Genomic DNA, 21,433 nt, shown 5'->3' with positions numbered 1-21,433 from the left:
CCAGCAGAAACACAATTCCTCGTTGTCTCTGTGATCCGTGCTTCACCTTGCCTGTGGGGCAGAGGCATTTTGATGTGACCTCTTTGAAGACTCGACTCTGTGTCTGCCGCTCTTGTTAGAGGAGGCTGGCAAGCCTGACACTTCTGTAACGGTTACGGCGGTCATCCTCATTTTTCTATATTTCATCATACAGTTAGTAGGTCACACATACTAATGGTAATTTAATAAGCATATCATGCAAATGGCACAGGACAGCATTTGATTTTGTCATGGAGGTCATAGATCTGAGAGTCAAAAAATATTCTACATAATTGTGTCAGAAGTTGAGAATTAAACAAAGTAAAATAGAGCTATTTTTCTTTCTTATTAAATTTTCTTTAGTTTAGAACATTATTTGTGATACATACTGCCAATCAAATACATGTTTTTTCCAGATGGCACAATATTATTTTATAATTTTCTTGTATAAAATGTTTTAAATACAAAGTAGGTATAAAAGAGAAAGTAAAATGGTCACCATTCAGGGACAACCATAATCAATATTTTGTACATATTTCTAATCAAAGCGTATAAATAAGTCAATTTCTAAAGCACATTGAGATCATACCATACACACTTTTGGTATCTAGATTGTTTCTACTTTGTATGTTATAAACATTTTCCCATCTTTAATACATATTATTTTCTCACCTGGTTTTTCATGGCTGCACGGAATCCATCATGCAGATGGGTGTGAAAAATTATGGAGCTTTTTATACACAGGGTGTAGGGGGGAAGCACCAGGAGTTAGAGTCAGAAGACGTAGCTTTAAACTTTTGTTCTTTGAGTGTTTCAGTTTCTTCAACTATAAATGGAGATATTAACATTTGCCTGGCTGCCTTGCATAAAAGTTAGGTGAGTTTCTTTGAGGCATAGAGCAGGACATGATAGCAAGGAATTTTTATTTAAAGGTGTGTATATGTGACATGTTAAGGCTTTACAGATAGGCCATCGCACCAGAGTCTGCCTTAATCATTTGGTCTTAAAAACAGAAAAAAGCCAACAAAGATCGTAATCGAAGTTATATGTAAACTGTCATCCCACAGTGCTTCATAATGCAGTTTTTAAAGTTTAGGTTAAAGCAAAACTCTTAAAGAACCAGCATGCCCTTTTAGAAGGGATTTGTCTTCAGCGAAGAACCTGTGTTATCAACTGAAGCGTCAATCTGGAAATATTGCCAGGGCCTTCCTTGGTCTTTAAACAAAATCACTGATGGGCTTTAATACTGGGTGGGAATTTTGAGAGGTCTCTCCGATTCTAGGAATTAATATATTTTGATGAATGCGAATTTTTAATATTTACCAGGTTAATATTCTCTTACCCAAAATGTAATGAAAAGGACTTGCTACTCAAACCTCTGAAATCATGAGCAGGGAGGAAATTCAGTGATCTCAATATCTCTGGTTCCAAGACCCAACTCTTTGCTTTCTTTTGACAACAGAAGACCCAGATTAGAAAAACTGTTCTGAAGGGAAACAGCTCTTGACTCTGTGCTACTGCTATATGCAGGCTTCATGGATTATCCTAACATTCTGACAGGAGGGTAGGGCTAGTAAGAAATTGTGCTCTCCTTCTTACCACACGCACAATTTTAGGACCCTTTTTGATCACAACTCAGGATGTGGCAGGGTTTATAAAAAGAAAAAAAGATTTAAAAAATGGAGGCTTAAGCTCTCTACACTGTTGCCCAGCCTAAAAGTTAGCTGGCACATTATTTTTAATGTCATCAAGAAACTGTCTTGTGGGGAATACATATGCATCAATTTTCATTGCAGAGAAAGACGATTTTAGGACTAGGTTACAGATCCTTCAACTTGGAGGAGATGAACTTGATAGATTCTGCCTCATTAGTCTTACAGTGATGTTTCCCCCCTTTTCTTTTCGAAATATGTCCCCTGGAATTGTTGGGCAATGTGGGAAAATATTGTGACAAACATTCCTGTTTGTGTGTGTCATGGGGGCGACTGTTTTGTTTGCATCACTTCTTGCCTCTGCCCCTCCTTTTCATGGTCAGCAGTTCCCTGACAGCTCAGATTCCTCTGCTGACATCTGTTATAATGAGAGCTCTGGCGGGAATAGATTTGCAAAATGATGGGCTCACAATAGGACGGAGCTGTTCCCCAAACTTTCCTTGAGGTAAGCAGATGGGGTCTGAAAATAGAGCATTTGAACCAATTAGGTCTAGGTGAACGAATTTATTCAGCACACACTGAAGAGTGATTCTGCACCCAACTTCTTTCCCTATCTCCTTCACCCCTCACCTCCCCCATCTCACCAATAGGAGGGTTTCTGATGGCGTGGGTTTTATCCCCCTGAACACTTGCTGGGAGACAGGCCCTTCCAGTTCCTAAAGCAGAAGCATGCTGGGTATTTACCCTGTGCCAACCGTCTGAATAACAGAGAAAACCCACCCCTCATGCCTCATAATGAGAAGCTGGGGCAACACATGGGGCTTTCCCACTCGTCACAAATGATGGCTGTTTGTGCTAGTTAACCTTTTCTAAGCCTGGGTCAGCTCCTGCTGGGAGGCAGGGGCGATCTGGAGAGAGTGAAAGCCTGGCAGACCCCAAAGTCTCCAGCACGCTTTGGCCCCCAACACATGCCCCTGCCTTTGCAGAATACCAAACCATCCCGCACCACGCTCTCCATAAGTCAGCCGGGCTCCATGTGCAGCTGACAGTTCGGATTCCAGAGGAGAACTGCCTCCAGGAACACTCTGCAGATACTTCCTGGTAACTTTTATTTTCTGGCACAGCTTATCTTCTCTTTTCAGAGGAATCTCTAAAAAAAGGATGAAATGGAAATTTTCCCATCCTGGGCCTTATTATTTTCAGCAATCTCCACTAGCTGTGTAAAGAGAAGACTTCTTTGTAGTTTCAAAGCCTAAAGTCAAGTCAGTAATACACATTTTAATAACTTGTGCCTTAAGCGTATTGACTGAAGCAAAATGAAGACAGGGCGATTAAGAAATACACTCCTAAGTCCCATTCTTTGGGTATCTGGGGAGAATTTTGCAAGTGTCATGGGGGAATACTATCTAATGAAGTATGGGGGAAGAAGGGCAGCTGAAAGGGAAATTTTGGAAATCTCTTTGGGGGTGAGGGGAACAGAAGTTTAAAAATGATGAAAATTCAAAGCCCAAGTGAGAGGTTGATTTTGTCTCACCATTGAAATAGCCAAACCTCATAAAAGGAATCAGATGTTGCAAATTGCAGGTTGAAATGATCAGTGGAAATGCATTTATCACAGCTGCCAGTGTTCTGAAGAGCAGAACTCATACCCTGTAACATACTCCAGAGAGACCTGAACAGTCTGTAGAGCTCAAATTCTCAAATCCCACCATCCCTGACTATCTCCTGCTGCCAGCTCAGACCTGTGGATTATTGTGCTAATTCAACACCATCTGCTTATAAGGTGGTATTGTTCAGAATGGTGTGTTTATGTGGCAACGGGTATCCTGAGAAGGGAGGAGGAGCCGACGCACAGTTGAAATAGTTCATTAACCCCAAAAGCAGTTAGCTGTGAGAAGCTTACTGCAGAGCTGCTACAGCATTTACAGGAATAGACAAAATCTAACATCTCAGGCATTACATGCTGAGGAAATCCACCTTTGAGTTAAATCCTTGCTTATTTAAAAGCAATCCTATGGGCTCCATTAGAATTTACTATTTGTGGCTATTAATAGTGGTAAAGAGAGGAGTAAAATAAGTGAAACCAAAGGTTGAGATCTTGTGCTACTGTTCATTGGGATGATTTGACACCAGATGCTGACACGTGGACAGGATTCACCCCTACTTTTAAGTCATGCTCAGGTACCTGGAGGATGGGCATTTATTGCTTTCCGTAAAACCATGGTATAGTTTGCAATGGTGGTTTTTTTGTTGTTGTTTTAGGTGCACACTGTTATACTACTTTGGGAACATTGAATGGTAGAAACAACATGGGTTCAGGGACCAAAAAGTTTGAATCTCTGCCCTACCACTCACTGCCTGTGTGATTTTGAACATGTTTCTGAACTTCTCTGAGCCTTGGTTTCCTCATTGTCTAAAACATGGACAATACTTGTCCTGAACAGTTATTAGAGGATTAAGTAGAAGAATGTCTGTGAATGCATCTGGTGTGGTATTTGGCACAAAGTGGGTGTCTTCCTTTGGTGTTGCTATAAAGAAATACTGGAAACTGGGTAATTTATAAGGAAAAAATTCAAATTTATTTGGCTTATGATTTTGATGTCTGGAAAAGTTCTAGATTGGGCATCTGGTGAGGGCCTTGGGTGGCTTCCACTCATGGCGGAAGGCGAAGGGGAGCTGGCGTGCAGAGAGAACACAAAGTGAGGGAGGGGGCAAGAGAGAGGAGGGGTTGCTGCCTGGCTCTTTTTAACAACCAGCTCTCTGGATAAGTAACAGAGCAAGAACTCCCTCACTACGCACCAAGTGGTCACTAATCTATTCATGAGGGGTCTCCTCCATGACCCAAACTCCTCCCAATAGGCCCCACCTCCAACATTAGGGATCAAATTTCAACATGAGATTTGGAGAGGACAAACATCCAAACTATAGCATCAGGCAAAAGAATTTTCCCTTGACTATAGTCTCTTTTATGCCAATTCATGTTTCAAATACTACTTATAAGCTATATGATACTGGTTGGGCCTAATTGAACTTTGTCTCTTGCTTTCTCCATTTTTTTTCTTATATCTATGTCTTCTCTTTCTGGCTTCTTTCATGAGCAGAATATATATATATATCTCCCTGTGTTTGGCATTTGTTAAATGTTCCATTTCTTCTACCATTCATTCATTGATTCATTCAACCCATGAAATCTGTTACACGCCTATAATAAGCCAGTATTGCAAAGAAGTATAAATAAAGTCTATATTTTTTGGGAACTGACAATTTGGGGATAGAAAGTATGATAGTTTCCTTCAAAATCTGAATGGCTGTTGTGAAAAATTATGAATAATTAATGGGGCAAGGACCCTATTTTACTTATCCCATTGTCTAAACCCAGAGCTCAGTTCAGACACGCCTTCATTGTATAAACTTAAAAGTTAAAGAACAGAGATGATATTTGCTTAGTGGGTAGAAATAGGACCAACTGGTAACAAACACTGGATTTTGTATCAGCATAAGCAAATTCTAACATTGTGAAGGCACACAATGAGGAGGGATGAAATCCTAGTCATGGGTGGTTCAGGTTCTGGCCCCCTGAGAGATGTGGAGGAGAAGCTGCAAGCTTAACTGGGAATTTATAGCTCCTTCAGAGATATCTGCATAGCTATGTGTTTGTAGGCTTGAAATACTGATCATATCAGTCAGGAAGGAAGGAATAGAAAGTACCAGAAAGGGAGAGAAAACACTACTCATGATAGCATGAACAATAAGAGGACTTATAGCTCACCAACAATATGTCAGAATGAGAGAAACTCCAAGTTGGTTTCTGTAGAAGCTCTATAATGTCGACAAGCACCTGATGGGCACTAATTTATTCATGAGGGGCCTGCCTCCATGACCCAAACTCCTCCCATTAGGCCCTGCCTCCAACATTAGAGATCAAATTTCAACATGAGATTTGAAGGGGACAAATGACAAGATTCTTTCCATCTCATCATTCTGTAGTCTTTAGCATTTTTCCCTCAGAGTAACCCCCTCATGCTTACAAGGTGGCTGCCACAGATCCAGCTCTCAAGTGCAGACATGTTCATGTCTGGTGGCAGAAAAGAAACCATTTCTTTCTAAATTTTTTTGACAAGGAAATCTTTCTCAGAAGCCTTTCAGCGGACTTGCTTCCCATCTCATTGCCCAAATTACAACATATACCGAATTTAATCCCTGACAAGAAGAAGAGGACCAGCCTATAGGCTGCCAGAAGACAATTGGGTTCTCTAAGTAAGAAAGAAGAAAAGTAACTGCTGTTGAATGGGAACCACTAATGCCAAATATGGACAGCCTGATGCAATGAAGAAAGCATGAGTTTCGGTTCTGTTCTACTGTTTGGTAGCTGTGTGATCTTGAGTGTATCTGTCTTCTCAGGCTGCTATAACAAAATACTGAACATTGGGCAGCTTTAACAATATAAATTTATTTTCTCAAAGCTGTGGAGGCTAGCAGTCCCAGACTGAAATGCCAGCTGATTCAGTTATTGCTGAGGGCTCTTTTCTTGCCTCGTTAATGGCTTCCTTTTCCCCGTGTCTTCACATAGGCTTTTTCTGTGCACATGGAGAGCGAGCATGTCAGGATTGAGCTTTCTGGTGCTTAATGATTTCCTTGCTCCAAACATAGTCACATTGAGGGTTAGGGCTTGAACATATGAATTTTGGGGAGATACAATTCAGTTCAGAGTATAGGGAAAATTACTTAACTCTCTAAGCCTTTCTTTCCTACCTCTGCAAATGGGACTAATCATATACACCTCCTAGTGTTCTCCTGGGAATATGATGAAATAATGACACATATGCTCAGACTTACCCCAAAGCCTTGAGTTACATTAGTTTACATTTTGTTCTTTTCACTTCATCAACTAAAACCAGACAACTCATGCAATGATAGAAACTTCGCCAAATCACATGGCTTTCCATAGTGCATACTGATTTTAAGAATCGAGTTCTGGTTTCTGACAACCAGAGTAGCTTAAATATGCTTAGAAAAAGCAAATAATGCTTTATTTGCCTGAAGATTATATTATTTCATCTCAAAGTTAATGTGGTAATTTTATTGCAGAAATATTGTTATGGATTCCCTATCATTCTTTCTTGAGGATTAAAGGGAATAAAATTGAAAACTCTACATAGTTGAAAGATAAAACATACCTGGGTGGTTGGTTTCTTGCAACTAGCAGAGACACTTAAGAGAGCAGCCTCTGAAAGCAGATTTTGTTTTGTTTTGTTGTTTTTTTGAGACAGAACTTCACTCTTTTGCCCAGGCCAGAGTGCAGTAGCGTGATCTTGGAGTGCAGTGGCATGATCTTGTCTCACTGCAACCTCTGCCTTCTGATTTCAAGCGATTCTCCTGCCTCAACCTCCCAAGTAGCTGGGATTACAGGTGCCCACCACCATGCCCAGCTAATTTTTGTATTTTCAGTACAGATGGGGTTTCACCTTGTTGGCCAGGCTGGTCTTGAATTCCTGACCTCATGATTCACCCGCCTTGGCCTCTCAAAGTGCTGGGATTACCCGCCTTGGCCTCTCAAAGTGCTGGGATGTGAGCCGCTGTGCCCAGCCTGGCAGATTGTTTTTACTGGATGCATCATATTGACAAAATTATTTGGACAGAGCGGAGAGAGTGAGGAGGCTGCGTCTGGCTCCCGCTCTCACAGCCATTGCAGTACATTGAGCTCCATAGAGACAGCGCTGGGGCAAGTGAGAGCCGGACGGGCACTGGGCGACTCTGTGCCTTGCTGAGGAAAAATAACTAAACATGGGCAAAGGAGATCCTAAGAAGCCGAGAGGCAAAATGTCATCATATGCATTTTTTGTGCAAACTTGTTGGGAGGAGCATAAGAAGAAGCACCCAGATGCTTCAGTCAACTTCTCAGAGTTTTCTAAGAAGTGCTCAGAGATGTGGAAGACCATGTCTGCTAAAGAGAAAGGGAAATTTGAAGATATGGCAAAGGCGGACAAGGCCTGTTATGAAAGAGAAATGAAAACCTATATCCCTCCCAAAGGGGAGACAAAAAAGAAGTTCAAGGATCCCAATGCACCCAAGAGGCCTCCTTCTGCCTTCTTCCTGTTCTGCTCTGAGTATCGCCCAAAAATCAAAGGAGAACATCCTGGCCTGTCCACTGGTGATATTGCGAAGAAACTGGGAGACACGTGGAATAACACTGCTGCAGATGACAAGCAGCCTTATGAAAAGAAGGCTGCGAAGCTGAAGGAAAAATATGAAAAGGATATTGCTGCATATCGAGCTAAAGGAAAGCCTGATGCAGCAAAAAAGGAGTTGTCAAGGCTGAAAAAAGCAAGAAAAAGAAGGAAGAGGAGGAAGATGAAGAGGATGAGGAGGAGGAGGAAGATGAAGAAGATGAAGATGAAGCAGAAGATGATGATGATGAATAAGTTGGTTCTAGCGAAGTTTTTTTTTTCTCGTCTATAAAGCATTTAACCCCCCTGTACACAACTCACTCCTTTTAAAGAAAAAAATTGAGATGTAAGGCTGTGTAAGGTTTGTTTTTAAAGTGTACAGTGTCTTTTTTTGTATAGTTAACACACTACCGAATGTGTCTTTAGATAGCCCTGTCCTGGTGGTATTTTCAATAGCCACTAACCTTGCCTAGTATAGTATGGGGGTTGTAAATTGGCATGGAAATTTAAAGCAAGTTCTTGTTGGTGCACAGCACAAATTAGTTATATATGGGGATGGTAGTTTTTTCATCTTCAGTTGTCTCTGATGCAGCTTATACGAAATAATTGTTGTTCTGTTAACTGAATACCACTCTGTAATTGCAAAAAAAAAAAAAAAAAAAAAAAAAAAAGTTGCAGCTGTTTTGTTGCCATTCTGAATGCTTCTAAGTAAATACAATTTTTTAATTAGTATTGTTGTCCTTTTCATAGGTCTGAAATTTTTCTTCTTGAGGGGTAGCTAGTCTTTTGCTTTTGCCCATTTTGAATCACATGAATTATTACAGTGTTTATCCTTTCATATAGTTAGCTAATAAAAAGCTTTTGTCTACACACCCTGCATACCATAATGGGGATAAATTTAAGTTGAGATAGTTTTCATCCATAACTGAACATCGAAAATCTTGATCAGTTAAGAAATTTCACATAGCCCACTTACATTTACAAACTGAAGAGTAATCAGTCTACTCAAAGCATGGGATTATTAGAATCAAACATTTTGAAAATCTGTCCTTGAAGGACTAATAGAAAAGTATGTTCTAACCTTTACATGAGGACTCTATTCTTTAACTCCCATTACCATGTAATGGCAGTTATATTTTGCAGTTCCCACATTAAAGAAGACCTGAGAATGTATCCCCAAAAGCGTGAGCTTAAAATACAAGACTGCCATATTAAATTTTTTGTTGACATTAGTCTCAGTGAAGACTATGAAAATGCTGGCTATAGATGTCTTTTCCCATTTATCTCAATATGGACTGCTCAGGAAACGAGACTTTCCATTACAAGTATTTTTAATTAAATGGGCCAGCTTTTAAAATGAAGATGCCACATTCAAAATAGGGTATATTTTCCTATATTATGGTTTGCCGCTTTATAAATCCAAGTAGATAGGAGGAAAGAAGACACTTAAACTTTGCATCTCAGTATGAATTATTCAATTTATTTGAATGATTTTTCTTTACAAAACAAACTCATTAGTCATTATCTGCTTAGCAGTTTAGGGAACAATTTGGCATTTTGTGGTTTTCGAGATTATCGTTTTCTTAAAGTGCCAGTATTTTAAAATAGCGTTCTTGTAATTTTACACACTTTTGTGATGGAGTGCTGTTTTGTTACATAATTTTGACTTGGATTCTTTCCATTTGCATTTGTTTATGTAATTTCAGGAGGAATACTGAACATCTGAGTCCTGGATGATACTAATAAACTAATAATTGCAGAGTTTTTAAAAAAATTATTTGACTGCTGTAGGTTTCAGTTTTCTCATTTGTAAAGTTGTAATAATACTACTTTATTTATAATAATATTGATAATTATAATATTTTGCTAATGAGGTTACTACAATGAATTATGACAATACTGTTAATAATAATATTTTACTTCAGGGGGTTGCTGTTAAGATAACTTGGGTTAATATACACGAAGTGCTTGGATCAGTGTCAAGCTTGATCCATCATCACCATCATCAACATCATCCACAAATAACACTCTAGGAAGCAACCTGTAGCCAAATCTTTGCTTTCATTGAGATGGATTCCTAAAGGAGCTACATTGTGGGGTCACAAGGCATTTGTCACTCAGCTTCTTTAAGACTCAAGAACTTCATCCAGCCAGGTGTGGTGGCTCATGTCTGTTATCCTACTACTTTGGGAGGCAGAGGCAAGAGGATCACTTGAGTCCAGGAGTTCAAGACCAGCCTGGGCAACATAGGGAGACCTCCCCGCACCCAATCTCTATAAAAAGTGAAAGAAAATTAACTGGATCTGGTGGTGCATGCCTGTAGTCCCAGTTACTTGGAAGACTGAGGCAGGGGGATCACGTGAGCCCAGGAGGTTGAGGCTGCAGTGAGCCGAGATTGCGCCAACTGCAGCCTGGGTGACAGAGCAAGATCCTGTCTCAAACAAAACAAAACAAAACAAACAAAAAACAAACAAAAAAACTCCCCAGATCTGCCCCCCCGCCCCCCCCCCCAAAAAAAACCCTAAAAAGAACAACTTCCATTTTAGCTGAGCCAGGCATGTTTTGTGACAGCATTGCCTGGAGTCAGGAGAAGACAACTCTGATCAAAACCAGCTGCAGGTCCTGTGATGCTGAACTTTTCTTGTCACTGTGATATCAAGGCATGCCTGAAAGTGCTTCCTGGAGGTGTCCTATAACTGTCTTGGCACTTATTTGCAGTCTGTCTGTTGATGGACCTCAGAATACTACCTATGTTCTGCCCCTTAGCAGCTATTCATCATAGGCTACCTTGCCAGGGAATGACCCAGGGCATTGTGACAGATCAATTTACTTAATGGATTATACATTTCAAATACCTTGAAGTTGATTTGGTCCAGCCTGACTGTTGCTGGGCTGATCATCATTCTGATAAATGACAAGGTTGCTGGGTTTGTTCCCTGGCGGTATTTTACAGGCAGGGCTTGCCCAGGGTTTAGCTGTGCTTGGTGATAATGGAGAAGGCACGTGGAGGCTTGGGAAGCAGGTCTCTCTGGTTTTGGAACACAAAGGACACACACAGAAAACCTGACCAGGCACTTTTTTTTTTTTTTTTTTTTGCCACCTCTGTGTGCCTCAAGGCAGTATGGCTGGAAACGATGGGAATCTGTTCTTGCCAACTCTTTGATTCCTCCTTATAGGACCAAGCTCTCTTCCCTGGCAGAAGGAAGAAGTTGGGGCAGCTGGAAAGACTCAAATAACTGAGTTTGTCTCCCCTTTAATCTTTCTTTGTAGGTGAACTAGAGGCCAGAGAACAAACAGGTGATAAAAGAGCAAGAAATCCTTGCAAGAGGATAGGCAGAATGCGTCTTAGGGGCTGTGAAAAGAAGCTAAAGAAGGTCAGATTCTGTTACACCTTAAACCCACTTAAGCTGAGCAAGAAGAATAATTGAATTAAACTGTGGCAGAAGGAAAATTTTTCCAGGAGCAAGGGTTGGATAATGACTATGCTTTACCCAAAGTGCACAGCACTTGGCATGTCCCCACATGTCCCCAACATGCCTATTCAGTGAGTGAATGATGGTGACAGGAAGGGCTCACAGGCCTCCATCCTGGTCTTAGTTCCAACACTTATCTCTATGGTCTTGGGCAAGTTCCCTACACATTCTGAATCTGTTTGCTTACTTTTAAAGTGGAACTAATAATACCTCTTTTATGGGGTTGTTGAAAGATTCAAGAGATATATATATATATGAAAGTGATCCTCATATTCCAAAAGTTCTATAACACCTGTTGTAAGTGATATTAAAATATCACTTAAAATCACTGTTTTAAGTGATATTAAAATAAAGCAATGCTGTCATTGCTTAATGATAGCTTCTAAACATCGAGTGTCTACATATAAACACTACATATATATACATATATAGAGTATATATACATGTATATATGTATACATCTATATATAGACACTCATATAAATGTAAATCATAGACATATCTATATATAGAAACTCATATAAATCTATATATAGACACTGTATATATAAACACTCATAAATGTAGTGTCTATAGACATTGTATATATAAATACTATATATACGTATATATAGACACTTGATATTTAGAAGCTATCATTAAGCAACTACAGCAATGTTTTATTTTAATATCACTTAAAACAGGTGTTATAAAAGTTTTGGAATATGAGGATCCCTTTCTAATGTTAATGTAATTTGCAGATACCCTTTAAACGAGGATACTATTATTGATAGAGAAGATATATAATGGCCAAAAGCTATAAAAAAATCAGTAACATTTTTAGAATGAGTTTTTATTTGATGAATTGAAACAGCACGTATACACATAGGCTGTCCGAAGAAATGATGAGACATTTATTCCCTCTCCAGACAAGATATGATGCTTATATAAATTATTATGAGCTCCCACAATAGCTCCGTAGACCGCCAAGTGACTGGTACCTACGAGTCCAAAAGGATTAAATTCTAACTATAGATGAGCATCTTTATAAGAGAGGGCTCATTTATGTTAGCTATTGATATTAAGCTAAGTTAGATGCAGCAGATGGCCTTGCTGCACAGAGATGGCCCTTCAGACTGACATCATTCAATCTTGGGACTTTTTTCCTTCCTTGGGACTTCTAGGTTTGTGCTTACTTGCCATAGAACATGCTGGACACCATCTCCTTCCATAATCCTGTAACAATGGGGCTTGTTTCCAGGCTGACCTGTTGAGTCTAGCAGTGCAGCCTCTGACTGTGGAAGTTTGGTTCCCCTGTGTAATTTCCTCTGCCATCTAAACCATTGTGGACTTGCATCTTAGTAGAGTCTGAGATGAGGACTTGTTTGCAGGCAATACATTTTGGGAAGTAATTTCAAGGTGCAGGGAGTGAAAGCCCATCCAAGGGTGTATTATTAGCTGGTTACTGTTGAGGGCAATAGGAACACAATCCTGTTGGGGACTCTCTGAAGAGTTGTGCAGAATATACTTCGAAATAGTCTCCTGAGGCATGAAAGAGGGGGGCATTCTAAAAATCAGCTCCCATATCCCAATGGTCAAGGAGTGCCCTATGGAATGTAATCTTCCTTTTCCTTCCAGGTTTGCACATGTGTCAGGATGACTGACTGGGGCTGTGCTGGAGAGCCATGAGAGATGTGGGTGCTATTGAGGTGCAAAGTTGTCAAACGACTCCTGGGCATAGCTGGTGTTACAGAGAGGGCTGGGACAAAAAGCCCAGCTGTATTAGTCCATTCGCATGTTGCTAATAAAGACATACCCAAGACTGGGTAATTTGCAAAGGAAAGGGCTTTAATGGACTCACAGTTCCACATGGCTGGGGAGGCCTCACAATCATGGTAGAAGATAAAGGAAGAGCAACCGATGCCTTACCTGGTGGCAGCAAGAGAGCATGAGAGCCAAGCAAAAGGGGAAACCCCTTATACAGCCATCGGATCTTGTGAGACTTACTACCATGAGAAAAGCATGGGAGAAACAGCTCTCATGATTCAATATCTCCATCTGGCCCTGCCCTTGACACGTGGGGATTATTACAATTCAAGGTGAGATTTGGGTGAAGACACAACCAAACCGTATCACCAGCCAAAGAAACATGAGGTACACAAAAGGTGCCAACCAGGAGACAAAGCACAACTGCGGGGAGACAGAATTAAGGATCAGGTCTGGTTATCCATTAATGTCTTTTGAGCCCAATTCTGTGCTGTTAATCTATAGACTTAGGCACATTTAAATTTTAGAGTTTATTTGAGCAGACAGCAATTCATAAATCAGGTAGCACCAAACTGCAACTGGTTGGGGCTCCACTGAGGGGGAGAGAGGGGAAAACGTTTATGAGGTGTTAGTGGAAGCAAGACAAAGACAATATTTCATTGACTAAAGTAGAAAGTCCCCAGTTAGAGGTTAGTGGGTGGTTCCTCTTTTTTTAAAATTAAATTAAATATCAAGTTCTAGGATACATGTGCAGGACGTGCAGGTGTGTTACATAGGTAAACATGAGCCATGGTTGTTTGCTGCACCTATCAACCCATCACCTAGGTATTAAGCCCCACACCCATTAGCTATTTATTCTGATGCTCTCCCTCCCACTGCTCACCCCAGCAGGCCCCAGTGTGTGTTGTTCACCTCCCTATGTCCATGTATTCTCATTGTTCAGCTCCCACTTGTAAGTGACAACATGTGGTGTTTGGTTTTCTGTTCCTGTGGTAGTTTGCTGAGGATAATGGCTTCTAGCTCCATCCATGTTTCTGCAAAGGACATGATCTCAGTTTTTTTAAGCTCCATCCATGTTCCTGCAAAGGACATGATCTCACTTTTTTTAATGGCTGCATAGTAATCCATGGCACCTCTTAATTCAGTCTATCATTCATGGCCATTTGGATAGATTCCATGTCTTTGCTGTTGTGAATGGTGATGCAATGATTAGTTAAGTTTGTTTTGTTTTCCTAGGCTATGACGATTCCACTCTGGGTTTAGTTTTAATTGGAACTCAAGGTGCTGGAGCCATCTCTGGCTAATGGACCCTGAATTAATTATTTCCACAGTGCCATACGTTGTGTTAGCTGTTGGAGCTGAAAAGTGCAATGCAGCACAGTGCATGCCGTATCCTACAACCTATAGTATATAGAGCATGATGACATGGCAAAGTAAAGGTGTTTACTGTTTGGGAGGGAGACAAGCACTATAGTAGATGTCAGCATAAAAGCCTCTCACAACTTGGAAGGGAGTGACTAATTCCTTCTGGAGTTTTGGGGGAAGGCTTCACAATGAAGGCAATAAATAATTAATTTGGGTCTTGAAGTTTGAATAGGAGTGCATCATGTAGTAACAGGCAGGAAGGACATTCACACAAGAGAGAGACAGATGAGTGTCTGAACTGGGCATGCCCATGAAGTCTTCACAGTTCCATTTTTTTTCCTTAATAGGTTCTGGCTCAGGCCATTATTTCAGTTAAGTTTTATTAGTTTTATTTTATTTTTAATTATTTTTTGAGACAGAATCTGACTGTTGCCTGGGCTGGAATGCAGTGACATGATCATAGTTCGCTGTAGTTGTGAATTACTGGGCTTAAGTTATACTCCTGCCGCAATCCCCAACAACTAATTTTAAAAGGTTTTTTTTTTTGGTTAGGGGCAGAGGTCTTATTATGTTGCCCAGGCTGGTCTCAAACTCCTGGCCTTAAGCCATCCTCTGACTTGGGACTCTCAAAGTTCTGGAATTACAGGCATGAGCCACTGCACTTGACTTTTATTTTTTAAAATAATAAAAAATAGGTATTCTGGGAGGAGTGTATATTATAGGGTTACATTTAGGTAAACAGAGGGAACACACAGGTGGCATTTCACAGGCCAGGCTGATGATCTCAATGCTCTGCCCCTGGGGTCCCAATAGAGTGAAATTGCCCCGTCACCCCTCTCTCCTAACCTCCTCAACTGGGACTACATGTGCCCAGGAGTTGTGGGTAGTTTGTTCCATTATAAGGGGATACAGACTTTCCCTCTTCTGTGACCACCTATTCTGAGTCTTGTGGATCATTCGTATTCACTGCTTACCCTCCACATTAGTCAAGTGGGACTTCTTTGTCACGTTGAGGAATGCCTGTGGCCACTGCAGCATTTGCCTCATCCCTGTTTGCATCCAGACATCCCCCTGGGGTGCCCATCTCCTTCCACCACCAGAGTCCAATGTCCTTCATCTTCCTCCGTCCTCTTTCTGTAAAATTGCTCTCAGGATGAGACCTCACAACCACCACTTCCATCTCAATGTGGGTTATTCAGATCCATGACCTTTTCAGCCTCATTCCTCATGGCTGGATTCTGGCATTTCCTGACTCCAGTCATCTGTGGGGAGATGTATGTGGGTGGGTGGGAGTAATTTGTGTCTGGAAGTGGGTTGGAGGGGTAGGTGGAGGCGTGAGGGGCTTCCTAGGATCATGAAAATGACATGGATAGGCAGCCTCTTTCTCTATTAAGGCACAAGGCCATGTTCTTATGTTTTTTTATATGGACCTGATATTTATTGTTTGCTTATTGTAGTCCAGGTGGTGCCCCTTTTCCAAAAATGTCATCACATTAACCAGATGAGAAGTACACCATTCTATTCTGTGGATGAGGAAACAGACCTAGAAGGTTAAATAATTTGTCCAATATTACATAATTTCTAGGTGGCTGAACTAAGATTCCATTGCAGGCAGTAAAAACATATCTGTTGAGATGAATTAAATTACTGTCTCTTTAGTACCTGATACTAAGTATCTAGTACAGTGAACTTGGTGCTTTGGGACATAGTGTGAAGTGTAGACTTTAAATCAACTCTCAACACATGACTAATATATTCATCCATTTTCATACTGCTATAAATAACTGCTTGAGATTGAGTGATTTATAAAGGTAAATGGTTTAATTAATTCACACTTCTGCATGGCTGGCAAGGCCTCAGGAAACTTACAATCATGGTAGAAGGTGAAGAGAAAGCAAGGCACCTTCTTTACCAGGTGGCAAGAAGAAGTGCCAAGCGAAAGGGGAAGAACCCCTTATGAAACCATTAGATCTCATAAGGACTCACTCACTATCATGAGAACAGCATGAGGGAAAACACCCCCATGATTCAATCGCCTCCACATGGTCTCTCCCTTGACATGTGGGGATTACAGGAATTACAATTCAAGGTGAGATTTGTCTAGGATACAAAGCTTAACCATACTAACTAAGATGCAGAATCTGGATTTCAGAAGGGATTTAAGTTCAAATCCAGAGTTTTCTTAGTAGTTGTATGATCTTGAGTACATTATGTAAATAAACCTCATATTGTAAAGATGGGAAGTAGGATGTAAAAGGAATAAAGAGATCAGGATGCTTGGAAGGGAAGGTTTGGATAGAAGAAATATCGGTGAAAAAAGGTAGATTGGAATTCATAGAGGGTTTTTGTCATTTGTGGCTGACTGCTATGTTTGAACATTTCTCTGTACATTGTGAAAGTTTCTAACTTTATATGTCCTTTTCAAGGCTGAGGGCAAAAACACATCTCTGGACTCCCTTGCACCTGGGATGCAGGTGTGTGGCGTAGGTTCTGCCAGTTGGGACCACCCATATAGGTCTTGATTCAGAGGATAAAAATGTCATCACATGTGGGAGTTAGCACTACCTAAGTGAGAGTCAATCTTCTGGGCATGGTGGGGGCAATGGCGTCCACTTCATCTGAGGCATTGGCAGAAGAGTTTCTGGTGTCTAGTCCCAAGGAGGATTGATGCTGAATGGTGGTGGTAGTGACATTTCACTAGAGAATCCAATGGGGTGGCTAGGTTTCCTGGCTAAATGGCTTCAGGTTCTGGCTTCTTGCTCCTCAGATTCCATGAGCTACCTGGCTTCTTTTAATACATTCCTATTCTGTTTAAACTAGCCAAAATATATTCTGTTATTTGCAACCAAGAACTCTGACCGTGTATCAGTAGACTGTGGCAGGCCTGTGAGCCAATTGATGACTTGAAGTTCAAAGTAACATCTGTGTATCTTCTCGTGATTCACAATTTCTCTAACTCTTATATTCTGATAAAAGAGTTTTAATTTATGCTGGGGCTTCAGTGGCATTAAGATATTTCTACTGCTTTTTCAATATTGCTCATTTTTTTCACTCTCTGATTCATGATGTTAAAAACAATCACAAAAATGGAGTTATAATCCATAAACATGCCAGTAATTTACACACTCTTTTAGAAAAAACTATTAAAAATTTTTATTTTCTGTGAGTTTTCTTTCAAATCTTAAAAATGTCCTCTGTGACTCTTTATAGTTTTATTCTTTTCTCTGAGCAGGGCCTTGCTAAAAGCTATCAATAAAAGCTAAATGCTGGAGATGGGAGGTCGATAACAGAGAAACATAAGAAATATAGAATCCAGTTTGAGAAAAAAGACATTCTCATTAAAAAAAAAAAATTCAAAGCATAGCTCAAGGCAATACACTTCCCAAACGCCACCCTGTCTTGTACCACTGTGGTGTCTTTTAATACAAAAAAATCAGAAAAGAAGTGTTGGTTTATCTAACTCTCCAACTACTCACCTAAAAAGATCTAATTTAATTTGTGGCTCATCCATCAGGTGGCTTCTGTCACTCTTTGAACTTCAGGTGTACTGATAACATTTCATGTTTGGCATCAGCAAAGGCATCCCAAAGGCCTCCTTCCCAGCCTGCTCAGTTCTGTGGGCTTTACTATTTATTCTACTCAAATCTCATGGGTAAGTCATCCAGGCTGCAGACTGCATGCTTCTCAATTCATGGTGTGGTTTCTGCAGGGATGTTGACTCAGAGACGGAAGGGACAATGCGGATGTGTAATTCTGATTATTTCCTAAACTCGTTTGACTAGAGTCAGTAGAAAAAGCAATTTGTCTGCCTTACCCAGTAAGTTTTCAAGTATACAGGCTTGGATGTATATGTGTTTACAAAAAAACCAAAAACCAAAACCAAATCACAAAAAACACCTCTTCTGTGTTTTATCCTATCCAGCTCCTCTGTCCCGTTGGTCTGTGTTACCATGTCACCAACCTGATTTTTTGCCAAAGTTCTTCCTTATGTTGACATGTTACCTCAGTGCAGGGAATAGTTTTAGTGCACAGTCTAGTTTGAGCAGCCTTGTCTGATTCATGTCCTGGTCTTTCTCAGTAGTTCCCTTAATAGTTCTGAGGCAGGTGGTTTCCTTGCAGGATTTTGTTGCACTATGGTCTGTTCCTATGTTCAAAACCATGCAAGAACCTGTGCTCTCTATTACATCAGGTGGATGCCTGTTTGTGTGATACCAATAATTATGTTTTCTTATTGCTTTTGTCATTTGTTTACCTTCCTATTATAAAGCTCTGTTTTTCTTCACACATTTAAGCATGTTTGATATGCTTTGGCTCTGTGTCCCCACCCAAATCTCATCTCAAATTGTAATCCACGTGTGTTAATGGAGGGACCTGGTGGAAAGTGATTGGGTCATGGGGGCTGTTTCCCCTGTGCTGTTCTCATGATAGTGAGGGAGCTCTCATGAAATCTGATGGTTTTATAAGTGGTAGTTTCCCCACTCTTCTCTCTTCTGCCACAATGTAAGACATGCCTGCTTCCCCTTCCACCATGATTGTAAGTTTCCAGAGGCCTCTCCAGCCATGTGGAACTGTGAGTCAATTAAACCTCTTTTCTTTATAAATTGCCCAGTCTTAGGTATTTCTTTATAGCAGTGTGAGAGCAGACTAATACAATGTTTATAAAATGCTATTTGAACTTGAATATGTATCATATAGTCTATTTTGCTTTCCATCAGGTTTTCCTCCTAAGTTCTTTGTACATGGAATATTTGTTTTAATCTCCTTTTGGGAAAATACTAATTTTTATAGAAACAAAATCAAAATTGTCTCTTTCTGTTTGTTCATTTTAAGTTAAGATAAAAACACCAAGTGATAGTGGCTTCTTTGAGTGATTGGCTAGCCACAGGCTGATTATATTATGTCCTTTAGTTATGATGATGAATATTAAATAGCACATCAAGTTATTAATTTCTCATGTTTACAGGTCCCCTATGATGATTTTGTTCCAGTAATTGTAAAGAAGTATATCCAATTTTTTAAAATCAAACTTCCAAGTACTATCTATACTACATTGCACCTCTATAACCAAGCAAAAACCTCAATCCAGCACATGCACCTACTCTCATTCATCTTTCTTACATATGACATTAGCTACAGTACAAATATATTATCTAGTCTTTCTCTAAGTGAAATCACCAGTGATTAAAAATCCTATTTGCCTTATAAAATGGACATTCATAGACCTTCTTTCTTTCAAAAAATAGATTATTATTCTATTATGTATAAACCATCCTGTAAAATATTACATATGATAGCTTGCTTTCTTGTTCCAGTGAAACATTTCTCTTTATTTAATGCAGTTTTGCGCATACAACTCAGCATACATTTGAAAGTAGGCAGTTTGAAAACAAAATATTTGTACTTCATTTTTTTGGAACCACCCCTTCTATAGCAGTTAAAGGCCTTGATTTGCACTTCACTGATGAGAGGCCAGAGCACTGAGGGATTTAGCTTTTCAAGCCTAGATTCAACTCCAATGTGCTGGAATGGAATACAAAGTACAGCTCTGCATTCATTATCACTTAATTATACAACTAGTTGGGTTTTCAAAGGAATTTTCCTCCCCAAAGCAAAATCTGTGCCAGGTGCTTTTGTTTTCCTGAAATGACATTTTTATATTAAAAAAAAATTTGAAGTCTTCCTGTTGCAAACTCAGAAACATTCTATGTCACTTTTTCCCTAAGGATCTCTTGCTTTGATTTGAGAGCACAGGCCACTATGCCTTTTTTTTTTTCCTCAAGAAGTCGTTCTTAAATGCAAAACAGCAACGATAATTTTTGCCTTTTAAATGATCAGCCAAAAAGGGAGATAATTCAACTCAGTTTGTGCTTCTCTGATTTTATATTTATTGCGAGTTTAAGAAGAACGAAATCTGAGAACAATGAGTCTTTACATTAATATAGGGGTTTTCAACCTCAACACTATTGATATTTGGAGCTGGATAATTCTTTGTTGTGTGGGGTGTCTTGTGCATTACAGGATGTTTAGCAGCATCCCTGGCCTCCACCCATTAGATGCCTGTGGCACTCTACCTGCTTCCCACCGCGTACCAGTCGTAACAACCACAAAGTTCCTTTGACATTGCCAGTTATCTCAGGGTAAGGGTAGGGGCCAAAATGGTCTCTGATTGAGAATTGAGAACCACTATGAGGGACTAAACTCATAATTATTTGCATGTTATCATCTCGAACTCCTCTACAGGTATATTTGGGAATTCAGTTGTTCATTTTAATTCATATGGCAGACTTCTAATAGCCAATTTGGATTTAGAGGGTTTTATACTATTTCTCTTGTATGGAATCGTCTGCAGGCAACATCTCTTAGCTTTGGTTCTTGCCCACAGACAATACCCAGTGAACTGTTTTCTGTGCAACAGCTATAGTGTTCTTTTAAAAAGTCAGGTCATATCTTTCCTCTGTTCAAAAGCCTCCAGTGGTGCCTCTTTACTTAGAGTAAAAGCCAAAGTTCTTACGATGTCTACAAGGCCCTGAAGATCTGACTTTGTCTCCCATACTCCTTCCCCATGGGGCCCCAGCTACATTAGTCTTGCTGTTCCTCGGCCCTGCCCTGCACACTCGTACCCTGGAGGTTTTGCATTAGCTCTTCCCTCTTCCAGGAACACGGGTCTCTGAGAGAGCTGCATCCATCTTGCAGTTTCTTCCAGTTCCTGCTCAAATGCTGCCTTTTCAGAGAGGTCTCCCCCATCAACCCATCTGAAATGGTTTGGCTGTGTCCCCATCCAAATCTCATCTTGAATTGTAGTTCCCATAATCCCCACATGTTGTGGGAGGGCCCAGGTGGAGATAATTGAATCATAAGGGCGGTTTCCCCCATCCTGTTCTTGTGATAATGAGTGAGTTCTCATGAGATCTGATGGTTTTCTAAGGGGCTTCCCCCTTCACTGGGCTCTCATTCTTCTCTTTCCTGCTGCGATGTGAAGAAGGATGTGTTTGTTTCCTTTTCTGCCATGACT

The 21,433-nt window shown here is 40.3% G+C and overlaps 1 pseudogene; it reads left to right on the top strand.

The window, feature by feature from the left end:
* The first annotated feature begins 7,287 nt into the window (after window positions 1-7,287).
* LOC103238971 (high mobility group protein B1 pseudogene) lies at window positions 7,288-9,611 on the top strand (annotated as a pseudogene).
* Window positions 9,612-21,433: the final 11,822 nt, after the last annotated feature.

This window comes from Chlorocebus sabaeus, chromosome 11 (genome assembly GCF_047675955.1).
Source record: "Chlorocebus sabaeus isolate Y175 chromosome 11, mChlSab1.0.hap1, whole genome shotgun sequence".
In the NCBI taxonomy this organism is placed as follows: Eukaryota; Metazoa; Chordata; class Mammalia; order Primates; family Cercopithecidae; genus Chlorocebus; species Chlorocebus sabaeus.
Note: the sequence above shows the minus strand (reverse complement) of the source record. Positions and strands in the feature narration are given on the sequence as shown.